We start from the raw sequence: 26,351 nt of genomic DNA, 5'->3' as shown, positions 1-26,351 counted from the left end.
AGTGACTGTGCTGTTCATGACCTCTTTTGACAGGTCAAGATTGGCCTTAGCCTGCAGTCAATGGGCTCACTTCTCCAATTTCCAGTCAAGGTTATTCATTTAGTTTTAAATTTTAAAAAACTCAGTGTTTGGCCGGGCACAGTGGCTCATACCTGTAATCCCAGCACTTTGGGAGGCTGAGGCGGGCAGATCACCTGAGGTCAGGAGTTTGAGGCCAGTATGACCAACATGGAGAAACCCCGTCTCTACTAAAAATACAAAATTAGCCAGGTGTAGTGGCACATGCCTGTAATCCCAGCTACTTGGGAGGCTGAGGCAGGAGAATCGCTTGAACCAGGGAGGCAAAGATTGCGGTGAGCCAAGATCACGCCATTGCATTCTTGCCTGGGCAACAACAGCGAAACTCCATCTCAAAAAAAAAAAAAAAACCTCAGTGTTTGAAGAATCCAGCCAAATTTATCAAAATCACTGCTTATGTTTACAGGAGTAAAGGAAATTGTAAGGTACTTAAATTTTATACTTCAAGAAAAGCCAAAATATCTGTTTCAGACAATAAACATGTCATTTAGGTGTAATATCTATGATGACAAATAACTTATTAACTAATCATATATTAACACTTCCAGGAATGTTAAGTTTTATCTGATAGAATTTAACATTAAACTCAGACTTCCAGATAACAGGATACAGAATAGATTTATCCACTATCACAAATACTACACCATACAGAAAAGAGGAACTGATTTTTTTTGTAAATCACTAATTTATCTGCCACAATTTCTTATGGATATGAATTCATTTCTCTGCAGCTATAAAGGAAAATAATTTTTCCTTCTCACCCAGTAATATTCCTAAAGCTAAGCCCTGAGATTTTGCTTGAAATAACCCACAAAAAGTACAGACCTCAGATACTTATTAGACATTCTCAGGAGAAGAACAAGTAAAAATAATGTTTAACAAATTAAATATATCACTAGATTTTTTTCTGATAGTCACATTTTTATGTTTGAGAATATTTTTCTATCTTTCAAGCTCTATCAATAAAATGCATTGTATACTTAATAAAAATGCAAGTTGAAATAAAACAAATCTTTTCAAAATGACACACCGAGGGAGTGGCAGTACTGGCTGGAATGATAACAACCTGATTCTTGTGTCAAGTCAGAACATCCTGTCATGTGGATGCTCCCACCCCTATTCTGCTCACGAAGTACCGCCCTCTGGAGAGCCTCTTCACTGTGCCCCCAAGTGTGCCTGGAGTGTGTTTTTCTTTGCAGGTCCTTACACCATCTTGCTAGAATGGATTTTCCACCTGTGCCTTGCCTGACAGAATGCTTAGGAAGGAGCAGAGAAGGACGGGACCTGGCGTAGCTCTCAGTCTAATGCTTTCACATTGCACCAGATTCCTGCAGTTGGGCTTAACCCACTCTGCAAGGCATGTGTTTATTCAGGGTTTCCCAGGAGGAGGAGGAGGCCCCTGAAGGGGTGCGGCAGCAGGGGTGTGGGAAGGGAGGGTAAAGCAGAGAGAATGTATTCACAGGAGGCCATAAATTAGCATTGTGCCATGTCCACCTGTTGTTCCTGGAATCTGACACATGATTGTAGACGATGGCATTTTATGATTTTTAAAAAGGATTTTGTTTGTTTTAAGGTGGAGAGGGAGGAGAAGCCTGAATTGGGGAGCTTGGGTGTGGAAGCTTTTCTCATGCTTGTGATTTGGTGACTCTTCTAAATGCTGATTCATTAGGGATTATTACAGCGGATGTCAACTGGTTGTGGTGATGGGGTGGGGGCAGAACATGAGTAGCAAAGAAAAGGGAGAGACGAAAAGGGTACAGGCTCATGTAAAGTAATGAAGCCTTTCCCAACCAGGATGGTTCACAAAAAAGCTGTGAGATCCACAGTTACAAGTGACACGCATGCACACATGGAGTTCCACATGGGGTCCTGTTGAATGGAGCACACTGAGGGGAAGCTTCCCTCTCCCAGGCCACCTCAGGAGAAGGTGGAAGAGAAAGGGTGGGTGGGGAAGGCAGAGATCTCTGTTATTCTGGTCCATTTAATTATGTAACTTCTTTCAGTTATTATTTTAGCTTTAAAAGGAAATAAGGGGTTCAGATTTGAAAGGAGGTGGTATGGGTGGGGGTGGGGAATTGCCAACAAAAGAACATTGATTGTAATGTGAGAAAAGTGTATTTTTGTATTTTAATAAGTATTGTTGAATTAAAAAAAAAAAGAATGGATTTTCATTGTCTTTGGAGATAGTTTTCCTCCCTTCCCAAAACTGGAAAAATCCAGATGGTAGGAATTATTTCTGTCTTTCCCCTAAATATCACCATGCAATTGGCTGACCAGCAATGTGTCTCCAAGAAATGGAAACTGGGGTTGGAGAAAGAAAATCTTAATGCCACAAGGATTTAGCTTTTTAGATAAAAGGTAAAGCAGATTTATAATCACCAGTAATAATTTAAAGATTCAAGTTAATTGTCTACAAATAAAATAGCACTGGCTCTGATGTGTAAGTTCTGGATTTAACATGACAGTGTCTACACCGGATGGGATAGTTACTGTACATATCTGGACATCATAAAGAGTATTGAAGGTCTGCATTTGAACTACTGACTTGGTATGTGCCTCATTTGGCTCAGTAATAAATCTACCTGCACCAAACTCATATCAAGTCACTAAATCTCTCATCTACATTACATATATTCTGTAGATACACACCCACAAAATGTACATACTATACATACACTTTGTACAGACGTTAAGTCCCTTTTTTTTTTTTTTTTTTTTTTTAAGGAGTCTTGCTCTGTCACCAGGCTGGAGTGCAGTGGCACAATCTTGGCTCACTGCAGCCTCCACCTCCTGGGTTCAAGCGATCCTCCTGCCTCAGCCTCCCTAGTAGCTGGGACTACAGGCATGTGACACCACGCCCAGCTAATTTTTGTATTTTTAGTGGAGACGGGGTTTCACCATGTTGGCCAGAATGGTCTCGATCTCCTGACGTGATCCGCCCACCTTGGCCTCCCAAAGTGCAGGGATTACAGGTGTGAGCCACTACACCCAGCCGAGTCTGATGTTTTAATAGTAATACCATATTGATTCCAAATGCATATGCAACAATATTGGAAGAAAGAAAAAATGTGAAAAAAAAACAAAAGTTATCTTTAAAATCTAAAAAGTTAAACTATTGTTTTAAAAGCCTTACATAGTTTACAGCTATCAGCCTACACACTAAGCAAATACCTGTGTGTGGGCAGGAGTCTTTGGAGTGGTTTTTATAACTTTGTTTACATTAAAAGGGACAGAAGAGTGTAAGAGTGTGTTGCTACCCTGACAAAGTCCCATTCTTTACTACGAAGTGCAATCTTAGTTGTCCTTGAGTTAACTTGAATTGAGATGTTTCTTCTTTTGAAAATATCAACTTTTCTAGTTCTTTATTTAGCAGGAGAGGTGATATTTTCCTGTCTTTTTTGATGAGGGGTTCAGATGTTACATTACCCTTCATTTCTTCCTTCAGAAGAGGATGGCCTTAGCACACTGAAGATGAATTAAATCATCAGCACTCAAAGACCCATTCTCAGCAGCACTATGGAAGATTTCATCTTGTTCCATCCTTGAAAAAGCCTAAGAATGTCAAATAGAAAAGAGGTACAATTTTAAAAAGGTTTCCAACCTTTTAACAATCATCACTTATAATAAGCCACACCTGCAACTCCTTTAGATCGTTCAGTTACAGCTACTTTGGATGAGGTTTACACTGCCAAATTCTGTCAACTCACTAATGTAATCTTTTAGGGCTAGAATTAGATTGCTGTTGCAAAAGGGAACTTGTTTTATTAAGTTACTTAAAAATTGGGCTCCCAAAAATGTCACAGTATTGTGACAGGCTTCTAACAACGGTATCATCTGTTACTTGTGCACTTGTTCCTTAAACATAATGAACGCACACTTTTGCAAAAAGTTAGTTTATTAATCTATTCAAATTCTACCCAATCTATAGTAGTTATTATATACTCAAAGCAAATTTTAACGAGGCAGGCATGTGCTGGATTGTATTGGAATGTCAACGAAGTCTAATGACTAAAGCATCAAAAGGCACTACTTCACTTGCACATTAATTATGGTAGAAAAATTTATTATTTAAAAATATTTACATGTTATCACAGAACACGCCTATTTTAAATGTTCATCCTTGTCAGCTGTGAGTCATTTTGTTGTGTACTTACCAAAAGTCACAAACCATAAATATTACTTTGTCCCATAAAAGTTATCATTTCCAGTAAAATCCCATGTACTTCCTGCATCCAGTACTTGAGACATGCACACCTTATACAGTCTAAGTGCAGGTCTCTCAGCTTAGGCACTAATCTTTGTCTAATAAACCCCTGGGACTGATTGCACTGTGGTATATACAGTAGAAAATGACATAAATTTGGCTGGGTGCAGTGGCTCAAGCCTGTAATCCCAGCATTTTGGGAGGCCGAGGTGGGTGGATCGCCTGAGATCAGGAGTTCAAGACCAGCCTGGAAAACTTGGCGAAACACCATACCTACTAGAAAATACAAAAAATTAGCCAGGTATGGTAGTGGGTGCCTATAATCCCAGCAACTCAGGAGGCTGAGGCATGAGAATCGCTTGAACCCAGGAGGCGGAGGTTGCAGTGAGCCGAGATGGCACCACTGCACTCCAGCCTGGGCAACAGAGAGAGACTCCGTTGCAAAAAAAAAAAAAATCGCATAAATTTGCAAACTGAAAAATTACATAAATTTGCAAACTGAGTAATAAAAAAGTCGAGTGGTAAGTGCATTATGTATGTAGACATCATTAGGAATACAATGGCAAGAAATCATTAATGTATGGTTATTTGAAAGGGCAAAGCTTCAAATTCATTAAGAATGAATTCAATTTGATTAAAACATTCTGGCCAGGCGTGGTGGCTCACACCTGTAATCTCAGCACTTTGGGAGGCTGAGGTGGGCAGATCACGAGGTCAAGAGATTGAGGCCATCATGGCTAACACAGTGAAACCCCATCTCTACTAAAAATACAAAAACAAAATTAGCTGGGATTGGTGGTGGGCACCTGTAGTCCCAGCTACTTGGGAGGCTGAGGTGGGAGAAAGGCGTGAACCTGGGAGGCAGAGCTTGCAGTGAGCCGAGATGAAGCCACTGCACTCCAGCCTGGGTGACAGAGAGAGACTCCGTCTCAAAAAAAAAAAAAAAAAAAATCTGAATTATGGTCACAGAAGAGAGAATATCCATAATTTTCAAATAATGTAGATCCTTGTAAAAACCATAAAAGATACAGGAAACAGAATGCCAAAAGGTTAATAAGCTCTTCAGTATGTTAATTTTGAAGTTTTCCATTTTTCTACTCACTACTTAATATGACATAGTCACAGATGCTGGCATTGGTGTTTGACTGAAAACCCACTTAGTAATGTCATAGCCTTACCTCCAGCTTCCATGCTCTTTCTCTGTTCAAGAAGGTAATCTGGCAAATACAAGCCATGCTTGTGTTCCAAGGTGCGATGATAGAAGTAGTATTTGGTACAAATGCTGCCAGAAACGTTGATAATTAATTAGCTTCAAGAATTGCCATTCCAACTCATTCCTGGGGAAGGAGAAACACAACAAAACCAACACAGAACAATGTTAATACACTGGGCTATGTTCAAAAACATTATTCTCATGTAAGAAATGTGGTAAAGCCATCATGTGCTCCAGTTTACTAGAACACATGAAAGAACTCGCTCTGTACAGAACCGTATCCATCAAAGAAATACAAGAAAGCATGCAACTTTCCCAGTTCTTCTTTTGAAAACTTAGAAAAACTTGTACTGGAAAAAAAAACATGAATGTAAAAAATGTGTTAATAAACTTGATTTTCCCACATGCTTTCAAAAACATATTCAAATTTAATATGGAGAAAAATGACAAGCTTAAGAAACATGGTAAAGCCTTCAGCTTTTTCATTTCTTTGAAAACATGAAAGGATTCAATGGAGAAAACTCTTATAAATACAAACATGTGGTAAGGTCTTCAGTTGTTCCAGTTTCACATGAAGATAAGAACTCATTTCTGAAATAAAACCTATGAATTTATAGAATGTGGAAATGCCTTCATTTACGTGATATTTGCTCCAAGACCCATGATATCACACACTGTAGATAGACCTTCTAAATATAAGAAAGCACACTGGATTGGAACCCCAGTAGATTACCAAATTCAGAAAAGTTTTCAGTTTTAAGAATTTCTTCAACATTTATGTGAAAACTTCCCCTAGAGGGAAATCCTATCAGTGTTACAAATTGGAAAACTTGATGTAACTTGATTATTGTATAATCTTCAAAAATGTACATAAGTAAATGTTATACTACTTATAAATTTTTTTTCTCAGTGATTCTTCATTTGAAAAGGTCTCTGTACTTCGCTTGTTTTGCAAGATAACACCAAGGTTAGAATTTTGTAGACACTCTTTAAACAATACTGTATGAGTTTAATGACAGTTATTTTTTTGTTAAGACAGTTAAATAAAATTTTTCTCTATTTATTTAAAAACATCACACTGAGCTACTAGAATGGCTCCAAATTCTGCTTTGAAACAAATATAGGCTATGCAGGTGGATTCCTACACTAATTTCCCAACAGGGCACAGCTGTTCACAGTCCATTCTGCATCCAGCGCCCCAAGTGTGGGATGAGAAGAAAGGGGAACAGCCTCTTCTGCACTCATGCAGCTGTCTCAGGGGTCATTCTTGAGGGTCCATTGCACAACTCAGACTCCATGCTCACTCCCAAGGCATCGCAGTAGTGATCAGATGATGGAAATGATGGATGCCATTTATTAGCTGTCACTATTACGGGGCAGGAGTACTCTTTACACTTTGGATGGTAGAAAGATCAAAGAGAGACATCTTGGCTAGACTAAACCCATTTTATGAGATGTCTTCTGGTAGGGCGCTGGCCTTACACAGTGTTTCTCCTGAGTTGGAAATAAAACCCCAAGGTGCTCAGCATCTGTCACCCCTGGCCAGAACAGAATATGGAGATGAGTTGAATGCAGTGAGAGGGGAACAGGCTGGGAGCAGCCTTCTACCACGATTATTTGGCTTTTGTTTTTGTTTTTTTTTTTGAGACAGGGTCTTGCTCTGTTACTCAGGCTAAAGTGCAGTGGCATGATCCTAGCTCAAAGCAGACTCAACCTCCCAGGCTCAAATGATCCATTCGCCTAAGCCTTTCAAGGCTTGGAACTACAGGCTCATGCCACTCAGCTGAGCTATTTTTTAAAATTCTTTTTGTAGAGACAAGGTCTCACTTATTGCCCAGGCTGGTGTTATATCCTGTGATCAAGTGATACTCCCACCTTGGCCTCCCAAAGTGTTGGTATTACAGACATGAGCCACTGTATCCAGCACTTTGTCAAATGTTTAAATAAATATAAAACTAGAGTAATCTTACCACTTTCACAGTAATCTTTGTAAAGACTTAATTGTATAAAAACAATTAATACCTCAACAACATATTTGGTTCCTTGGTTTTAACATGTTAATGTTTTATCCACTGGCTTAGTCAACAAATGCTTGATGTTCTCTGGTATGGAAAGCAGTTAGGATATAAGCAGATATGTGGTTTTCTCATTCGTTTAACTGAAAACCCAACTGAAACTACTTCCAACATTAATTTCCTATTCATATAACCATAATGCTATATGAATGCAAATCAGATAATGTTTGAATAATCAGCTGATCAGAACTTAATTTACTATAGGAACATATGCACTTCATAATCTCTTTTATGTTTTTCCACAAACATATTTTAACTGTGTAAAATACAGTATTTTGTAGAATTATCGTGTTTATTAATAGTTTAGTTATTGAAGAAAACCATTATCCCTACATGATATGTATCTTCTCAGTTTGTTGTTGTTTTTTAAATGGCTGAATAGAATATCCTTTACAGGCACAGCAAATTTTCTGAATAGGAGCTGCTCAGTCTAACTTACACGTATGTGTGTATGTGTGTGTGTAAGTTATCAATAATGTTTTTAAATTTTATTTAAATAGTTTTTGAGGTACAGGTGGTTTTTGGTTACATGGGTAACTTCTTTAGGTGTGATTTTGGAGCTTCTGGTGTACCTACCACCTGAGCAATGTACCTATACTCAATATATAATCTTTTATCCCTCACCCTCCTCGCAACCTTCCTCCTTGTCCCCAAGGGCCATTATATCATTCTTATGCCTTTGCATCCTCATAGCTTAGCTCCTACCTATAAGTGAGATCATATGATATTTGGTTTTCCATTCCTGAGCTATTTCACTTAGAATAATGGCCTCTAGTTCCATCCAAGTTGCTGTAAAGGCCATTATTTCATTCTGTTTTATGGCTCAGCAGTATTCCATGGTGTATATATTCCACATTTTCTTTATCTACCCATTCACTGATGGGCATTGAGGCTGGTTCTACATTTTTGCAATTGCAAATTGTGCTGCTACCAACATGCATGTACATGTGTCTTTTTCATACAACTTCTTTTCCTTTGGGTAGATACCCAGTGTGAGATTGCTGGATTGAATGGCAGTACTGTTTTCCATAATGGTTGTACTAGTTTACATTCTCTTTAGCAGTGTAAGTGTTCCCTTTCCACCAAATCCATACCAACATGTATTATTTTCCGATTTTTTAATTATGGCCATTCTTGCAGGGGGAAGGTAGTATTACATTGTGATGTTAATTTTCATTTTCCTGATAATTAGTGATGTTTCTGAAGGAAAATATATTCTAACAAGACAAATAGATGTTGAAAACTTTTTAAAAAAATCTGATAGACACTAATTTTTAAATGGTTCAATTTACTGTCAAAAAGAGACCATTATAAATAATCAACAGCAAAGGGACAAGATAAATGTACATTAAATGCTTTGTCATAATGTTTTTCAATTTCCAAAGATCACAAACATAGCTCTTGTTCAGAGAATAGCTCCTGGTGCTTCTGCGTTCACAAACAGCGTTGTGTAGAACTGGTCGTTTTGGAGCTGGCCTCTGCCACCGCTGTTCTGGAGCTCATATCTGTGGAAACCTGCACATTGCCCTTTGTATTCTCTGACCTTGTAACTAGAGTTAGAGCCTCACCAGATTAGCTGCAGGATTTGAGACCAATTTAACTGCCATTATAGTGGAGCTAAGTGTTCATAATTACAACTTTTACTCCCTTCAAGAAACCAGTTTACAAGCTGGGCACACTGGCTCATGCCTGTAATCCTAGCACTTTGGGAGGCCGAGGCGGGTGGATCACCTGAGGTCGGGAGCTCGAGACCAGCCTGACCAACATGGAGGAATTCCATCTCCACTAAAAATACAAAATTAGACGGGCTTGGTGGCACATGCTTGTAACCCCAGCTACTCAGGAGGCTGAGGCAGGAGAATCGCTTGAACCTGGGAGGCAGAGGTTGCAGTGAGCCAAGATGCCAAGATTGCACCATTGCACTCCCACCTGGATAACAAGAGTGAATCTCCGTCTCAAAAAAGAAAAAAAAGAAACCAGTTTACAGACTCATAACTGGTTAAGCGTACTTTAGCATCTGCAACTTTCAAAGTACTTCTATTTGTTTCAAATTCATTTTCTATTACATCCTTTACTATAATGGCTACTAGCAATATCACCATGACAACTCATGGTGATAGTTTATACTATTAACAAATAATTGGATGGCTAATAATTTATACCATTAGCAAACTGGTAATTTAGCAGCCATTTGAACAGCAATCAACCATCACTAGTCTCTTCTTAGTCACAAGAAGCCTCATTTTAGTTGTAAATATACACTGTGGTCTTTAAATAAAAGTCTTTAAAAATTTGGGGGTCCATTGTAGGTGTATATATTTATGGGGTATATAAAATATTTTCATACAGGCCTAGAATGTGTAAGAATCATATCAAGGTAAATGGAGAATCCATTGCAGATCAAGCATGTATCTTTTTTTATATAAATAATTCAACTACACTGTTTTAGTTACTGTAAAATGTACAATTAAATAATTATTGACTGTTTTCACCCTGTTGTGTCATCAAATACTAGATCTTATTTATTCTTTCTAACTATATGTGTGTACCTATTAACCATTACCCCTTACTCCTCATCCCCCATACTACTTTTACCAGCCTCTGCTAATAATTCTCCTACTCTATATCTTCATGAGATAAATTGTTTTAATTTTTAGCTCCCACGAATAAGTGAGAATATGTGAAGTTTGTCTTTCCTTGTCTGGCTTGTTTCACTTAACATTTCCATCCATGTTGTTGCAAATAACAGGATCTTGTTCTCTTTTATGGTTGACTAGTACTCCATTGTGTATATGTACCATATTTTCTTTAGCCACTCATCTGTTGATGAACACTAAGAATGCTTCCAGGCATTCTGTTTCTTTTCTCTCTCCTTCCTTCCTTCCTTCCTTCCTTCCTCCCTTCCTCCCTCCCTCTCTTCCTCCCTTCCTCCCTCCCTCCCTTCCTCCCTTCCTCCCTCCCTCCCTTCCTCTCTCTCTCTCTCTTTTTCTTTCTTTTTCTGGAGAGACGGTCTCCCTCTGTTGCCCAGGCTGGAGTGCAGTGGCATAATCTCGGCTCACTGCAACCTCCCTGCCTGGGGCTCCCGTGATTCTCCTGCCTCGGCCTGCTGAATGTCTGGGATTGCAGGTGCACACCACCACGCCTGGCTGCTTTTTGTAATTTTGGTGGAGACGGGGTTTCGCGCGTTGGTCAGGCTGGTCTCCAACTCCTGGCCTCGAGTCATCTGCCCACCTCGGCCTCCAGAAGTGCTGGGATTACAGACGGAGTCTCGCTCACTCAGTGCTCAGTGTTGCCCAGGCTGGAGTGCAGTGGCGTGATCTCGGCTTGCTACAACCTCCACCTCCCAGTGGCCTGCTTTGGCCTCCTGAAGTACTAAGATTACAGCCTCTGCCAGGCCGCCACCCTGTCTAGGAAGTGAGAAGCGTCTCTGCCTGGCCGCCCATCATCTGGGATGTGAGGAGCGCCTCTGCCCGGCCGCCCCGTCTGGAAAGTGAGGAGTGCCTCTGCCCGACCGCCCCATCTGGGAAGTGAGGAGCTCCTCTGCCCGACCGCCCCATCTGGGAAGTGAGGAGCACCTCTGCCCGGCCGGGCCACCCCGTCTGGGAAGTGAGGATCGCCTCTTCCCGGCCACCCATCGTCTGGGATGTGAGGAGCGCCTCTGCCCGGCCACCCCGTCTGGGAAGTCAGGAGCGCCTCTGCCCTGCCTCCGCCTTGTCTGGGAAGTGAGGAGTGCCTCTGCCCGGCTGCCCATCGTCTGGGAAGTGAGGAGTGCCTCTGCCCGGCTGCCCATCGTCTGGGAAGTGAGGAGCGCCTCTGCCCAGCTGCCCCGTCTGGGAAATGAGGAGCGCCTCTGCCCGGCTGCTTTGCAACCTTCCAAGTGTGAAGTGACAGCCTTCATTGTAGAATGAATGAAGACACTGGCACTGATTATATAACACCTTGGCAGCTATCTCAAGTAATTGATGGTGGAGATATTGGAATTATAGCAGAAAGCAAACACACAAATTTGACTAAAGGCGATTTTGTGACTTCTTTCTATTGGCTCTGGCAAACCAAGGTTATTCTGGATGGAAATAGCCTTGGAAAGGTGATATATATATGAACGTATCTGATTTTTTTCCCCGTATAATTTTTACTTTGTGCATTTGATATTCAGTTGTGTTTGTAATCACGGAAAAATAAAAGCATTTAAAAAAAAAAAGAATGCTTCCAAATCTTGGCTGTTGTGTATAGTGCTGCTGCAATATACGTGAGAGTGCAGGTATCTCTCTGATATACTGATTTCCTTTCTTTTGGATATATACCAAGCAGTGGGATTGCTGGATCATATGGTAGCTCTATTTTTAGTTCTGAGGACCTCCCAAACTGTTCTCCATGGTGGTTGTACTTAAATTACATTCCCACTAAAAGTGTATGAGGGTTACCTTTTCTTTATATCCTCACCAGAATTTGTTATTGGCTATCTTTAGAATGAAAGCCATTTTAAGTGGGGTGAGATAATCTCTCACTGTAATTTTGATTTGCATTTCTCTGAAAATCAATGATGTTGATGTTTAGTATCTTTTCATATACCTATTTGTCATTGGTTTGCCTTTCTTAAGGAGTTTTGAAACAGGGTCTCACTTTGTCACTCAGGTTGGAGTAAAGTGGCACAATCACTCGACCTCCCAGGCTTAGGTAATTTTCGCACCTAAGCCTCCAAAACTGAAACTACAGGCACATACCACCAAGCCTGGCTAATGTGTCCTCTTTTGAGAAATGCCTATTCAGATATTTTGCCCATTTTAAAAATCAGATTAGATTTTTTTCTATGGAGTTATTTGAGCTCCTTAAATATTCTGGTAATAAATCCCTTGTCAGATAGTTTTCAAATATCTTCCCCCATTCTGTGGGTTGTCTCTTCACTTTGTTGATTGTTTCCTTTGCTGTGCAGAAGCTTTTTAACTTGATGTGACCTAATTTGCCCATTTTTGCTTTGGCTGCCTGTGCTTTTGAAACATTCTGCAAGAAATATTTGCCCAGTCCAATATCCTGGAGAGTATTCCTAATGTTTTATTTTAGTTTCATATTTGAGGTCTTAGATTTAAATCTTTTTTAAGTTTAAATTTTTTTAAAAAATAGAGACAGAATCTCACTGCATTGCCCAGGCTAGTCTCGAACTCCTAGGCTCAAGCGATCCTCCCACCTTGGCCTCCCAAAGTGCTGGGATTACAGGTGTGAGCCACAGCACCCAGCCAAGATTTAAATCTTTAATCCATTTTGAATTGATTTTTGTATAGTCTAGTTTCATTCTTCTGCATATAGATATCCAGTTTTCCCAGCACCACTTATTGACGAGACTGTCATTTCCCCATTGTATGTGCTTGGCACCTTTGCTGAAAATGAGTTCACTGCAGGTGTATAAACTGGTTTCTGGGTTTTCTATTCTGTTCCATTGGTTTATGTATCTGTTTTTATGCCAGTGCCATGCTGTTCTAGTTACTATAGATATAGAGTATAATTTGAAATCAGATAATCTGATTCCTCTAGTTTTGTTTGATTTTTGCTCAGGATAGCTTTGGATATTCTGAGTCTTTTGTAGTTGCATGTAAATTTTAGGATTCATTTTTTATTTCTATTTCTGTGAAGAATGTAGTTGTTTTTTGCAGACTTGTGGAGGTACCACATTGGTGGTCTGAGATCAGACCTGGAGGAATTCTCTGGATTAGCAGACAGAGACTTGCTTCTTCCCTTACTTCCCCACAAATGAAGTCTCTCTCTCTGTGCCAGGCTGCCTGGAGCTGGGAGAGGAGCAATAAGAGCACCCCTGTGGCCACCACCAGTGGGACGGCCCTAGGTCTGTCAAGACAGCACTAGGTCTGAAGCTGGCACAGCACTGTGGCGGGACAAGGCCCACTGTAACAACTACCCACTGCCTACCTATTTCACTCAAGGCCCCTGGGCTCTACAATTAGCAGGTAGTGAAGTCAGCCAGGCTTCTGTCCTTTCCCTAAGTGCAGTAAGTTCCCCTGGTCCCTGGATGGGTTCAGAGGTGCTCTCTGGGAGCCAGGGCTGGAGTCATAAACCTTAGACATCTACCTGGTGTTCTGCTCTACCATGGCTGAGCTGGCACTGAATCCACCAGGCAAATCCCTTCCCACCCTCCCCTCCCCTTTCCCCAGGTAGAGTAGTCTGTCCCCACGTACGCCCTTAACACAGTCCCATGGGGATTACTGTCAGGTCACCACTGATGCTCACTCAATGCCTAAGTGCTCTCAGTCAGCTTGTGGTGAATGCTGCCTGGCCTGGAACTCACTCTTCAGGGCAGTGGGCTCCCCTCTGGCCCAGGGTAGGTCCAGAGATGCCATCCAAGAGCCAAAACAAGAGCCAAGGCCTGAATCGGGGACTCTAACAGCCCACTTGATGCTCTTCTTCACTGTAGCTGAGCTGGTATCTAAGCTCAAGAAAAATCCTCTTAACTCTTCCCTCGGCTTTTCTCAAGCAGTGGGAGTCTCTCCTTACAGCCACCACAGCTAGGGATGTGCTAGGTCACACCTAAAGCAAGCACATCTCTGAATCTCACTCGAGGGCCATGGCGTGTACTACCTGGTCACCACTGATGTTTCTTCAGGGCCCAAGGGCTCTTGCATCAGAAAGTAATGAATCCTGCCATTACTGAGTCCCTTTAAGGCAGCAGTTTCCCTTCTGGCCCAGAGTTTGTCTAGAGATGTTATCCCAAAGCTGGGATCTAAAATGGGGGTCTCATGACTCTGACCAGTGCCCTGTCCTACTGTGGCTGAGCCAGTATCCAAGTTGCAAGACAAAGTCCTCTTTCCTCTTTCCTCCCCTCAAGCAGAAGAAAGAGGTCTCTGTCAGTGCTGTGAGTTGCACTGTCTAGGGTTGGAGGAGGGGTGGGCAAGCACTCCCTAGCTGCCCCAGCTGCTGTCACTCTTGGTCACATGCCACAAAATACACTGGCTCCAAGTGCAGCACAGCACTAGGACTTGCCTAAGAGTTGCAGTCCTTGTGGCCTAGACAGCTTTTCAGGTTTATTAAGGACCCCAGAGTATTTTATCCCACAGTAGCCAGGCTTTCACAACTCAAGTTTCAACCACTGGGATGAACAATTCCTCTCTGGCTAGGGCTAGTCTAAATGTTTCCTCCGTAGGTTGGCATTGGATGAGTGCAGCCTTGTTTTTCTTTCTGCTATGACAAGGCAGCACTGAGTTCAGAGCAAAGTCCCACAGCTACAGTGCTGTCACTCCCCCAAGCATGTAGCCCCTCTCCTCACCACAGGTCCACTGCTGGGACATGGGGGAGGGGTGGCATCAGCAATTCAAGACTGTCTTTTCTATGCTCTTCAGTGCCTCTTTCAGTGATAAGAAGTGAAAAGCATGTATTATGATCACTTACCCGATTTTTAGTTCTTATGCAGGTGCTTTTTTATTTAGATAGTTGCTAAATTTGTTATTTATGTGGGGAGCACAACTGGCAGAGACTGCTATTCAGTCATCAGGCTCCAACCCTGTGGCTGCATACGTTCTGAATGACAGTCTTATCTGGAGTAATAGGCAAATGTTTTAAAAAAAACCTCTTGCCACTGCCTGTCATGATCTTGATCTTCATATGCTGCTCAATGTCATCAAGAGGTATTCCTTCAGGTTTCCCTAAGTGTCGCCCACAAAGCCATTCTCACTGTCTAGTGGACACTGTGAAAGCCTCTGCTCGAAATGCCTCCCTGGCTCTCTCTACCTGCCAGCTCCAAGGCCCTTCCCTTTACAGCAGTCATGAGGCTATACTGGAAGAAAGACCCCATGAAGCTTCTGTTTCAGCATCATGTTGGTGCCATCTGTGAGCAACCCCATGACTCAGCAAGATTTCTTGCACTCTCACAGGTAACTGGGGCCCGCAAAGTGCTGCTGTGGTTGTATGAGTGCCCCAGGAACCTCTTGAGTGTGGTGAGCACTGGGTGATGCTCTCAGTTTCTCAGACTGCCTGAGGGGAACACTGGAAATTCTAACTCATCAGCCCAATTTCTAAACACATGCAACACTCCTATTGGGGATGGGACAGGGGCACAGGGATCTGTGCTGTTCTGTATCTCAAGGTTTCTATAAAACAGAACTTCAGAAAAAAGCAGGGGGAAGACCAGCAAAGGCAAATTCACAATGTGTAACTCAGGGTGAAACTACACATTTTTCACAATCCAGAGGCCCTAGACCTGTCACTGGCCAAATAATTATTTCAAAGGCTACACATGTGCTCCTTAAAAAGAGACTGGAACTTGCACACAGCTTTGAAAAAGCCATAAAGATATTTACTGTATCATTATGTTCTGGTAGTACACTGGTAGGATAATGCCAAAAATATTCACCAGAAAAATACTTTTCAATTTATGAGCAGATTATTAAAACATCAATTTACCAAGACCTACCAGCAAACAATGAAAAATATGAACTGTTGTTCTAAAGCTAGATGGAAAAATATGTGTGGTGTTTATGCCCATTTTCATTATCTGCACAATGTAACCTTTTAAAATATTTCCTAAAGTGTTTAAATTTATGGGAGCAGATAAAGTACTGACAAATGGTTAGTTCACAAAAACTGTACAAACTCACATTTCTTCAACTGTAATGTTCTCAAAGAGCTTGCAGTAGTCCTCATTCCACACAGCCATATCACTCCAAACCTTGGAGGCAAGAAGAATGGCTCCCAAGACAATCCTCTTCCAGTTAGTTGGACAAATGTTGATATCAGCATAACTTACAAGTCCTTCTATGTATATCTGCAAAACAGAGAACTGGCCTTTGACTTAGCTCAATTTAAGTGATGTGATGAGAATCCTTATGAATGACAGATTTCTTCTGGTTTTGACCAGAAAGTAAGTGCTTATGTTCTACAGAGATTTGCTTGATCAGGCCAAACAAGGGGCCATATCACAATCGTAGGTCAGATACTTCTGCTACCTACTCTGCCAATGGAAATTCACAGCCAATTTTGGTCACAAGAATGACCGTACATCTCAGCCAAGGGTATCATGAAGACAGGAAGTGTTGTCACCTTCACACTTACAAAAGACAGCACACATACAGGCCCAGTGTGGATTAAAGTCATTCAATAAATCCTTAAGTGCCTACCACATGTAATGTCTCACACGGAGCTGGTAGGTAGATGGGAATTTCACAAGTATGTCAAGCTTGAATATGTAAAACCCACGTAATAGTGAGCAAATGTTAATCTCCTTTTCACAAAACTCACCCTTCTGTGGCACTAGCTTAAAAAACTGCTGGTCAAGAGAGCCTCCCAGCAGCTGCTGTGTAGAGCAGCATGGCAGGCCCAAGTCTGTGGGGTTGTAAAACATTTGCCGTATTCAGTTGGTTGCTTGATAAGAAACCCACGTGTATAAAGGATGGTCCTTCTCACAGCCCCTATTTTAGACATCTTCATGATCACTTCATAAAAATTTATTCTGTCTTACATCATCTGCAACTTAGACAATTCTGTTGGTTCTAGGGTGGAAACAACTGCCAGTCTCTGTATCCCTGGGATTCCTCTACACCTGCCAGGCAGTTGGTGAGACAATCCCATGAATTACTTTACATCTATCAAACACCTGTCCTATGAAGAATTGGGCAAAGTGAACAGCTGAGTAAATATTAAAGGTGAGCTGTGAGGTGTTGTTACCTCAGAGGGTGCTCTGCAGAAAAGTATGTCTGTAAGCTACTTGAACTCTTTACATTGAAACAAAAGGACAAAACTTTATATAAATAAGTGAGTTTATTTCTTGTCTAGAGGGCATCAGATTGCAGAACACTGCCAGATCTGATACTGATCTGAACATTACCAAACTCAAGTATGTTTTCAAAAACAAATTGCTATTGAACATGACGTTTTACAGATTCTGCTCCCTTTCTCCCAAACTCTGCACTCTCAAGTATTTCAAGAGTGAACCTCCCTCCCAGGGTTCAACTGCGTAGGAATCAGAGACCTCTGAAACAACATGGCAAGCCCTCTACTTCCTGTCCCCTTTCCTGCTAAGCTGCTCACCTGCTGACACTCATCCACGCCATGTGCCCCTTCTGGGTGAGTTTGAGAATTTATTCCCACTGATGCCAACTCTTCCCTCAGTGCAGTTGATCCCATCTCACTTTTGCAGCACACTGTTCCCACAATCACCTCTTTCTGAAGATTTTCTTCCTCTCTACCAGAGATTTCCTCCAAATTGTGTTTCCTTTGTCCCCATCCCACTCCCCACTCCTCTCCAACTGTGTCCTCTCACTGGTGCTCACAGCACCATCCCCTCATGCCAGCTCCTCATCTTCCATCTCTCCTTCAGCTACACTGCCTGCCCCTGCTGGCATGATTCTCCCAAGGCTCCTCTTGCCAACAGGCATTTGTCTCTTGTGCCTTCACACTGACAAACTAAAGCTCTGCATACATTGCCATTTGCCTAGGTGCTGGGGCCAAATACCTGCATTTCAGTTTCCCTGCTCCAATCTGTGCGCAATGCCTCTTACATCTACCTTCACTGGTGGTCTGCATGGTTTGATGGTGACCCACAGTCTGTCACTGCTCACCTGTATTACCCTAGTTGCTTCTTAACCCTCTTCGCTGCCTCCACTCTGCCTCCCAATTATGGCTTACTGTCCCCAAAGCAGCGAGCATAACTTCTTCATTTAGAGCATGGCACTACCCTGCTCAAGATCTACCACGAGCTTCCCATCAAACTGGAGTAAAACCTTAAATTCTTCCAACGGCCTACAAGCCAAAAGGCCCTGTGAGCTATGGTACTGCCTGAGGGGCCTCATCTCCACTGTTTCCCTCATTCTTCACTCTGACCATGCTGGTCACCTTGCCGTTTGTTCCTCAAACACTAAGAAATGAATTTCTGTCTGTCGTAGCAGTCATCCTGCTGCCTGTAATGTCAGCACTCTTATCCATTGTTCCTTCAGTCAGGTCACTGTTCAAATGTCAGCTCTCTAGAGAGGCTCTTCCTTATCATTCTACCTAAAATAGCCCCACTCACTCTGTATCCCTTTACCCTTTATCCTGCTTCCTCTTCCTGCTTTTTCTTTCTTTTTTTTTTTTTTTTTTAGACGGAGTCTCGCTCTGTCACCCAGGCTGGAGTGCAGTGGCGCAATCTCGGCTCACTGCAAGCTCCGCCTCCCGGGTTCACGCCATTCTCCTGCTTCAGCCTCTCCGAGAAGCTGGGACTACAGACGCCCGCCACCACGCCCGGCTAATTTTTTGTATTTTTAGTAGAGATGGGGTTTCACCATGGTCTCGATCTCCTGACCTTGTGATCCGCCCGCCTCGGCCTCCCAAAGTGCTGGGATTACAAGCGTGAGCCACCGCGCCCAGCCCCTGCTTTTTCATACTACCTTAAGTTCCATCTTCCTAGAACATAAGCTCAAAAAAGCAAGAACTGTGTTCCACCTGTCCTCTCCTCTACCCCAGCACTTAGAAGAGTGGCACAGCATCAGCATCCAGTGAGTGTTCATGAATCAAGTCACTGCTTGGCAGCATTCAGCACTGTGACCACAGCTTCTCCTATCTTGAACTCGTTCTCCTTTTATTATCCTCTTTTGCTTTTCCTCTTCCCACTCTAGTGGCTACTCCACTGGGGGCTTGTCCCTCAAATGATAATAGTCCTTACCGACCTATTTTCTGTCCACTTTATCTGTTTTTGAGACGGGGTCTCACTCACTTGCCCAGGCTGGAGTGCAGCCTCCACCTCCTGGGCTCAAGTGATCTTCCTGCCTCAGCCTGCCATGTGCCTGGTGCCACAGGCATGTGCCATCATGTCCAGCTAATTTCTTAATTTTTTTTTTGTAGAAATGGGTGTCACTTTATTGCCCAGTCTGGTCTTGAACTCCTACACTTGAGCAATCCTTTCAACCTGGCCTCCCAAAGTGCTGGCATTACAGGTGTGAGATAATGTACCTGGCCTTACTTTTTGTTTCCTTAAATACAGGGTCTCAGGCGGGAGCGGTGGCTCACGCCTGTAACCCTAGCACTTCTGGAGGCTGAGGTGGGCGGATCACGAGGTTAGGAGATTGAGACCATCCTGGCTAACACGGTGAAACCCCATCTCTACTAAAAATACAAAAAATTAGCCAGGTGTTGTGGCGGGTGCCTGTAGTCCCAGCTACTCGGGAGGCTGAGGCAGGATAATGGCATGAACCTGGGAGGCGGAGCTTGCAGTGCGCCGAGATCGCGCCACTGACTCCAGCCTGGGCGACACAGTGAGACTCCGTCTCAAAATAAATAAATAAATACAAACAAACAAACAAACAAATAAAAAGATACAGGGTCTCATCATCTGGCCCAGGCTGGACTTAAACTGCTGGGCTCAAGTAATTCCCCCACCTCAGGCTCCCAAGTAGCTAGCACTAAAGGCATGAAACCACCATGCCCGGCTCGTCCAATTTCATTCTACACACTTTCTTGGTATTTAAAGAGCTGCTGTTGCTCTTCATTCTGTAGCTCTACATCAGATTCATGCTCTAGTCCTGTATATCCAAATGATGACTAGACCCTGCTACTCTGCTCTCTCAAAGGCACATCAAGCTTAGCCCATGTACAAAACTCTCCCTTTTCCAATCCAGCTTTCCCTCCTGCATCACCAATCTCTCTACATCTGGAAGCACCACTCCTGCTTCCCTCTAGCACCTGCTAAGAGTTCCAAACGACTTGCAGCTCCTCGAGAAGGCCTGTATCTGGTCCAGCGCCATTTCAGGGCTTTCATTCAAGTGCACAGCAGGAGCCTTCTCCTCTAGACTCTAACTGGTTGCTAAAGAAGTATTGACATAAGTATTTTTTCATTCCTGGCCATGAAGCTGACTTTCCTCTATAAGTTTGTTGTGGGGAGGAGTAAGACTATTTTTAACAATTTGAACAGAATCTATTATTTAAAATTATAGTTTTACAAAAGGAATTCTGTAGGGATAATGTAATTGTAATGACACAGCTATGGTTTGGTAGACCAACTGGAACCACATTTCTGGGCAACTTCATGAGCAGGCACAGGTGATCAGCAGGGGTAGATTAACCCACATTATCCAAGGAACGAAGAATTGAGGGCAGCAGCTGCCAATGACAACATGCATCAGAATTGCCTGGGGATACAGCCTGGGACTCAGCTTAGACCTACACCAGCATCCCTTCCTGCCCATCGGCCAGATGGTTTTGTTACTGCTCCGCATTCCAAACCCTCCACATGCCCTGGATGTGTGTGCACTCTGTGTGCATGTGTTTACTGAAGTGTTGGGGGAGAAATCAGAGATCCCTTCTGCTGCCTGTAATAGCAATTGCTCTGTGATGAGAAAAGCAATTGTGAGATTTTAAGCCATAATGATGATTCAACTAAAATGTGTGTATTTGCTTTCATAAGTTTCTCTTAAAATTCTGAGATAATTTCATAAACCTACTGTTATTTAAAAACAGGACCACACCACCCTGTTTACAAGAAGAATTTCTACAGCTGCTTTATAAATAGAAGATACCTTACCAAACTTACGATTGCAAATTCAGCTGTTAGCCTTATGGCTTTAAACAGAATACGAACAAATCTGAAAACAAATTTGTGTTAAGGATCATACTTAAAATATTCCTCCAAAACCTCTTCTCACTGAAAGAAGAAAGGATGCAATGTAAGTATACATTGAAGAAAAAACCTGAGGTGCTCTTAAGACAGCAGTGTTCACACTTGTGCCCGTGTGTCACTTAACGATAATTTTGATTGGTGAGATGTCTTTTAGTTTTTACAATATGAACAGTAGGATCCTGAAATACCATAATGATTTAATACTCATCAACATTCACTTAAAAATAATATGAGCTTAAGCTCAGAAAATGTTTATGTTCTTTTTTACCCTTTCCCCCACATAATTCCATCCAAATGTAAGCTATTACTTGGCTTTAATGTCTTACTGACCATATGTCATTCTTCTCTGCAATAAACTTTGAAAAAATAGTTTCCTGTAACCATGAGGCTCTAAGCCTGTGCTGATAAATACAACAGTCACTAGTCACATGTGGCTATTATGCACCTGAGGAAATACATTTTTAAGTTTTTACACCATATAAGTTGATTTAAACTTAATTTTTTTTTTTTTTTTTTTTTTGAGATGGATTTTCACTCTTGTTGCCCAGGCTGGAGTGCAATGGTGTGATCTCGGCTCACTGCAACCTCTGCCTCCTGGGTTCAAGCAATTCTTCTATCTCAGCCTCCCGAGTAGCTGAGATTACAGGCACATGACACCATGCCCAGATAATTTTTGTATTTTTAGTAGAGACAGGGTTTCATCATATTGGTCAGGCTGGTCTCAAACTCCTGACCTCCAGTGATCCCCCCACCTCAGCCTCCCAAAGTGCTGTGATTACAAAGGTGTGAGCCACCACGTGCAGAGAACTTAAATTATTTTTAACCCTCTTCATAAAAATCATGCTTCTGTGTTAAAAGTATTTACATATACTTATATAGCTTGATACTACTGACAGTTATCTTTTAAAAAGATACATTTTCTGTTATTTGGATAGTGTATTTGCTTGTATTATCTCACTAATTAAACATATCTGCAGATCAGTTCTTATTCCAGCATGTACTTTTTACAACACTTTTAAAATAAGATGACAAGATGCCACATGAAATGAGGAGCAAGACTTAAAGATGCCTTTCACTGCAGGCATGAAACAGATACAAATCTATGATGAAAATACAAACTCAGGCAAGGCGTGATGGTTCATGCTTGTAATCCCAGCATTTTGGGAGGCCAAGGTGGGCAGATCCCGCGGTCAGGAGATCAAGACCATCCTGGCTAACACGGTGAAACTCCATCTCTACTAAAAATACAAAAAATTAGCCTGGCATGGTGGCAGGTGCCTGTAGTCCCAGCTACTTGGAAGGCTGAGGCAGGAGAATGGTGTGAACCCAGGAGGCAGAGCTTGCAGTGAGCTGAGATCGTGCCCCTGCACTCCAGCCTGGGCAACAGAGCAAGACTCCATCTCAAAAAAAAAAAAAGGAAAATACAAACTCAATAAAAGCAACACTTACTGGGCTGGGTGCGATGGCTTATGCCTGTAATCCCAGCTCTTTGGGAGGCTGAGGTCAGGAATTCAAAACCAGCCTGGCTAACATGGTGAAACCTCTCTACTAAAAATTCAAAATTAGCCAGGCATGGTGGTGGGCACCTGTAACCCCAGCTACTTGGGAGGCTGAGGCAGGACAACCGCTTGAACCTGGGAGGTGGAGGTTCCAGTGAGCCAAGATGGCACCATTGCACTCCAGCCTGAGCAACAAGAGCAAAACTCCATCTCAAAAAGAATAAAATAAAATAAATAAATAAATAAATAAGTGACACTTACTGTAAGTGGGTGTAACCATTCATAAAATATGCCCAAAGATCTATCTGCATCTCTATAAAATAAGAATGTGTATTACTTCAAAAACTGTTAATATCTTAGTATAATATCCATTTATTAAAATAATGCCTCCTGTGTGCCTATGTGCTTTGGTGTTTACTTCACCAAAGCAAACAGTTTTTACAAATTCTCCTTGATACTGACTTGCAGAGGGTTTCCTGACCTCTTCTTCCTCAGCATAGCATGTCCTGTACTGTGAAGTCTTTTATACCATAACCAGTCAGAACTGCCTGTAAGTATTGACCCTCCCTAACAGGCAATGGCAATAAACCAAACACATTGTCACTCCTCTAACCACACACTGAAACACAGAAATGTTTTATAAAGTAGTAGTGGTGGGGAATAATCTCTTTAGAACTTTAATAAATGTAAATGTGATTCAGATTTGCTAGCTTCCCTTAATTTAAACTACTGAAAATAATAAATATATCATGAGAATATACTGCAGATAACTAAAGAGAAACATCAATTTCATTTAAAAGTACAACTGGCCAGTGCAGTGGCTCATGCCTGTAAAATCCCAGCACTTTGGGAGGCCAAAACAGGTAGATCACTTGAGCTCCTTTAGGAGTTCGAGACCAGCCTGGGCAACATGACGAAACCCTGTCTCTACCAAAAATACAAAAAAAATTATCCAGGCATGCTGACACACGTCTATGGTCCCAGCTACTCAAGAACCTGAGGGGAGAGGATTGCTTGAGCTGAGATTATGCCAATAGACTCTAGCCAAGTGACAGAGTGAAACTCGGTCTTAAAAAGAAGGTACAACTATCATTCTCAAAAATAAATGAAGCTGTCACTCATTCACAAGGAAATGTGTCACTTATGTCACAAGGAAAATAAGTATTTGTTTCCAGAGACAAAATTTAAGCTTTCCCGAGGACTTTGAAAAACTTGTTCCTTCTACTGTAAGCTTGACAGCTTCTCAATACTTAAAGACATTTTAAAATAAGATTGGTGGAGGGGTGGAGCAAAGATGGCCAAATAGGAACAGCTCCGGTCTACAGTTCCCAGCCTGAGTGACACAGAAAGGTGATTTCTGCATTTGTGTTTGAGATACCAGTTTCATCTCACTAGGGAGTGCCAAACGGTGTGTGCAGGACAGTCGGTGAAGAGCACTGTGTGCGAGCCAAAGCAGGGCGAGGCATTGCCTCACTCGGGAAGCACAAGGGGTCAGGGAGTTCCCTTTCCTAGTCAAAGAAAGGAGTAACAGACGGCACCTGGAAAATCGGGTCAGTCCCACCCCAATACTGCGCTTTTCCAACGGGCCTGGAAAACGGCACACTAGGAGATTATGTCCCACACCTGGCTCTGAGGGTCCTATGCCCACGGAGTCTCACTGATTGCCAGCACAGCAGTCTGAGATCAAACTGCAAGGCGGCAGCGAGGCTGAGGGAGGGGCGCCCGCCATTGCCCAGGCTTGCTTAGGTAAACAAAGCAGCCAGGAAGCTCGAACTGGGTGGAGCCCACCACAGCTCAAGGAGGCCTGCCTGCCTCTGTAGGCTCCACCTCTGGGGGCAGGGCACAGACAAACAAAAATTCAGCAGGAACCCCTGCAGGCTTAAATGTCCCTGTCTGACTGACAGCTTTGAAGAGAGTAGTGGTTCTCCCAGCACACAGCTGGAGATCTGAGAATGGACAGACTGCCTCCTAAAGTGGGTCCCTCATCCCCGAGCAGCCTAACTGGGAGGCACTCCCCAGTAGGGAAAGACTGACACCTCACTCAGCTGGGTACTCCTCTGAGACAAAACTTCCAGAGGAACGATCAGACAGCTGAATTTGTGGTCTCACGAAAATCCGCTGTTCTGCAGCCACCTCTGCTGACACCTAGCCAAACAGGGTCTGGAGTGGACTTCTAGTAAACTCCAACAGACCTGCAGCTGAGGGTCCTGTCTGGTAGAAGGAAAACTAACAAACAGAAAGGACATCCACACCAAAAACCCATCTGTACATCACCATCATCAAAGACCAAAAGTAGATAAAACCACAAAGATGGGGAAAAAACAGAGCAGAAAAACTGGAAACTCTAAAAAGCAGAGCACCTCTCTTCCTCCAGAGGAACACAGTTCCTCACCAGCAATGGAACAAAGCTGGATGGATGATGACTTTGACGAGTTCAGAGAAGAAGTCTTCAGACGATCAAACTACTCCCAGCTATGGGAGGAAATTCAAAACAATAGCAAAGAAGTTAAAAACTATGAAAAAAAATTAGAAGAATGGATAACTAGAATAACCAATGGAGAGAAGGGCTTAAAGGAGCTGATGGAGCTGAAAGCCAAGTATCGAGAACTACGCGAAGATTGCAGAAGGCTCGGTAGCCGATTCGATCAACTGGAAGAAAGGGTATCGCTGATGGAAGATGAAATGAATGAAATGAAGAGAGAAGGGAAGTTTAGAGAAAAAAGAATAAAGAGAAATGAACAAAGCCTCCAAGAAATTTGGGACCATGTGAAAACACCAAACCTACGTCTGATTGGTGTACCTGAAAATGACGGGGAGAATGGAACCAAGTTGGAAAACACTCTGCAAGATATTATCCAGGAGAACTTCCCCAATCTAGCAAGGCAGGCCAACATTCAGATTCAGGAAATACAGAGAACGCCACAAAGATACTCCTCGAGAAGAGCAACTCCAAGACACATAATTGTCAGATTCACCAAAGTTGAAATGAAGGAAAAAATGTTAAGGGCGGCCAGAGAGAAAGGTCGGGTTACCCACAAAGGGAAGCCCATCAGACTAACAGCTGATCTCTCGGCAGAAACTCTACAAGCCAGAAGAGAGTGGGGGCCGATATTCAACATTCTTAAAGAAAAGAATTTTCAACCCAGAATTTCATATCTAGCCAAACTAAGCTTCATAAGTGAAGGAGAAATAAAATACAGACAAGCAAATGCTGAGTGATTTTGTCACCACCAGGCCTGCCCTAAAAGAGCTCCTGAAGGAAGCACTAAACATGGAAAGGAACAATCGCTACCAGTCCCTGCAAAAACATGCCAAATTGTAAAGACCATCGAGGCTAGGAAGAAACTGCATCAACTAACGAGCAAAATAACCAACTAACATCATAATGACAGGATCAGATTCACACATAACAATATTAAATTTAAATGTAAATGGGCTAAATGCTCCAATTAAAAGACACAGACTGGCAAACTGGATAAGGAGTCAAGACCCATCAGTGTGCTGTATTCAGGAAACCCATCTGACGGGCAGAGACACACATAGACTCAAAATAAAGGGATGGAGGAAGATCTATCAAGCAAATGGAAAACAAAAGAAGGCAGGGGTTGCAATCCTAGTCTCTGATAAAACAGACTTTAAACCAACAAAGATCAAAAGAGACAAAGAAGGCCATTACATAATGGTAAAGGGATCAATT

The 26,351-nt window shown here is 42.4% G+C and overlaps 1 protein-coding gene and 1 pseudogene across 1 annotated transcript in view; one reads left to right on the top strand and one right to left on the bottom strand.

Moving 5' to 3' along the window:
- Positions 1 to 12,736, top strand: part of ANKRD30A (ankyrin repeat domain 30A) — a 207,488-nt gene extending 194,752 nt beyond the window's left edge. Inside the window, exon 12 of the mRNA XM_058436534.1 lies at positions 12,718 to 12,736. The gene's annotated coding sequence lies outside the window, so the exon portion shown is untranslated. The remainder of the gene's footprint in view (positions 1 to 12,717) is intronic.
- Positions 3,520 to 26,351, bottom strand: part of LOC116479485 (cyclin-Y-like protein 2) — a 48,298-nt pseudogene continuing 25,466 nt past the window's right edge.

This window comes from Hylobates moloch, unplaced genomic scaffold (assembly GCF_009828535.3).
Source record: "Hylobates moloch isolate HMO894 unplaced genomic scaffold, HMol_V3 SCAFFOLD_3, whole genome shotgun sequence".
NCBI classification, from domain to species: Eukaryota; Metazoa; Chordata; class Mammalia; order Primates; family Hylobatidae; genus Hylobates; species Hylobates moloch.
The sequence above is the reverse complement of the archived record's forward strand: the minus strand, read 5'-3'. Positions and strand labels throughout refer to the sequence as shown.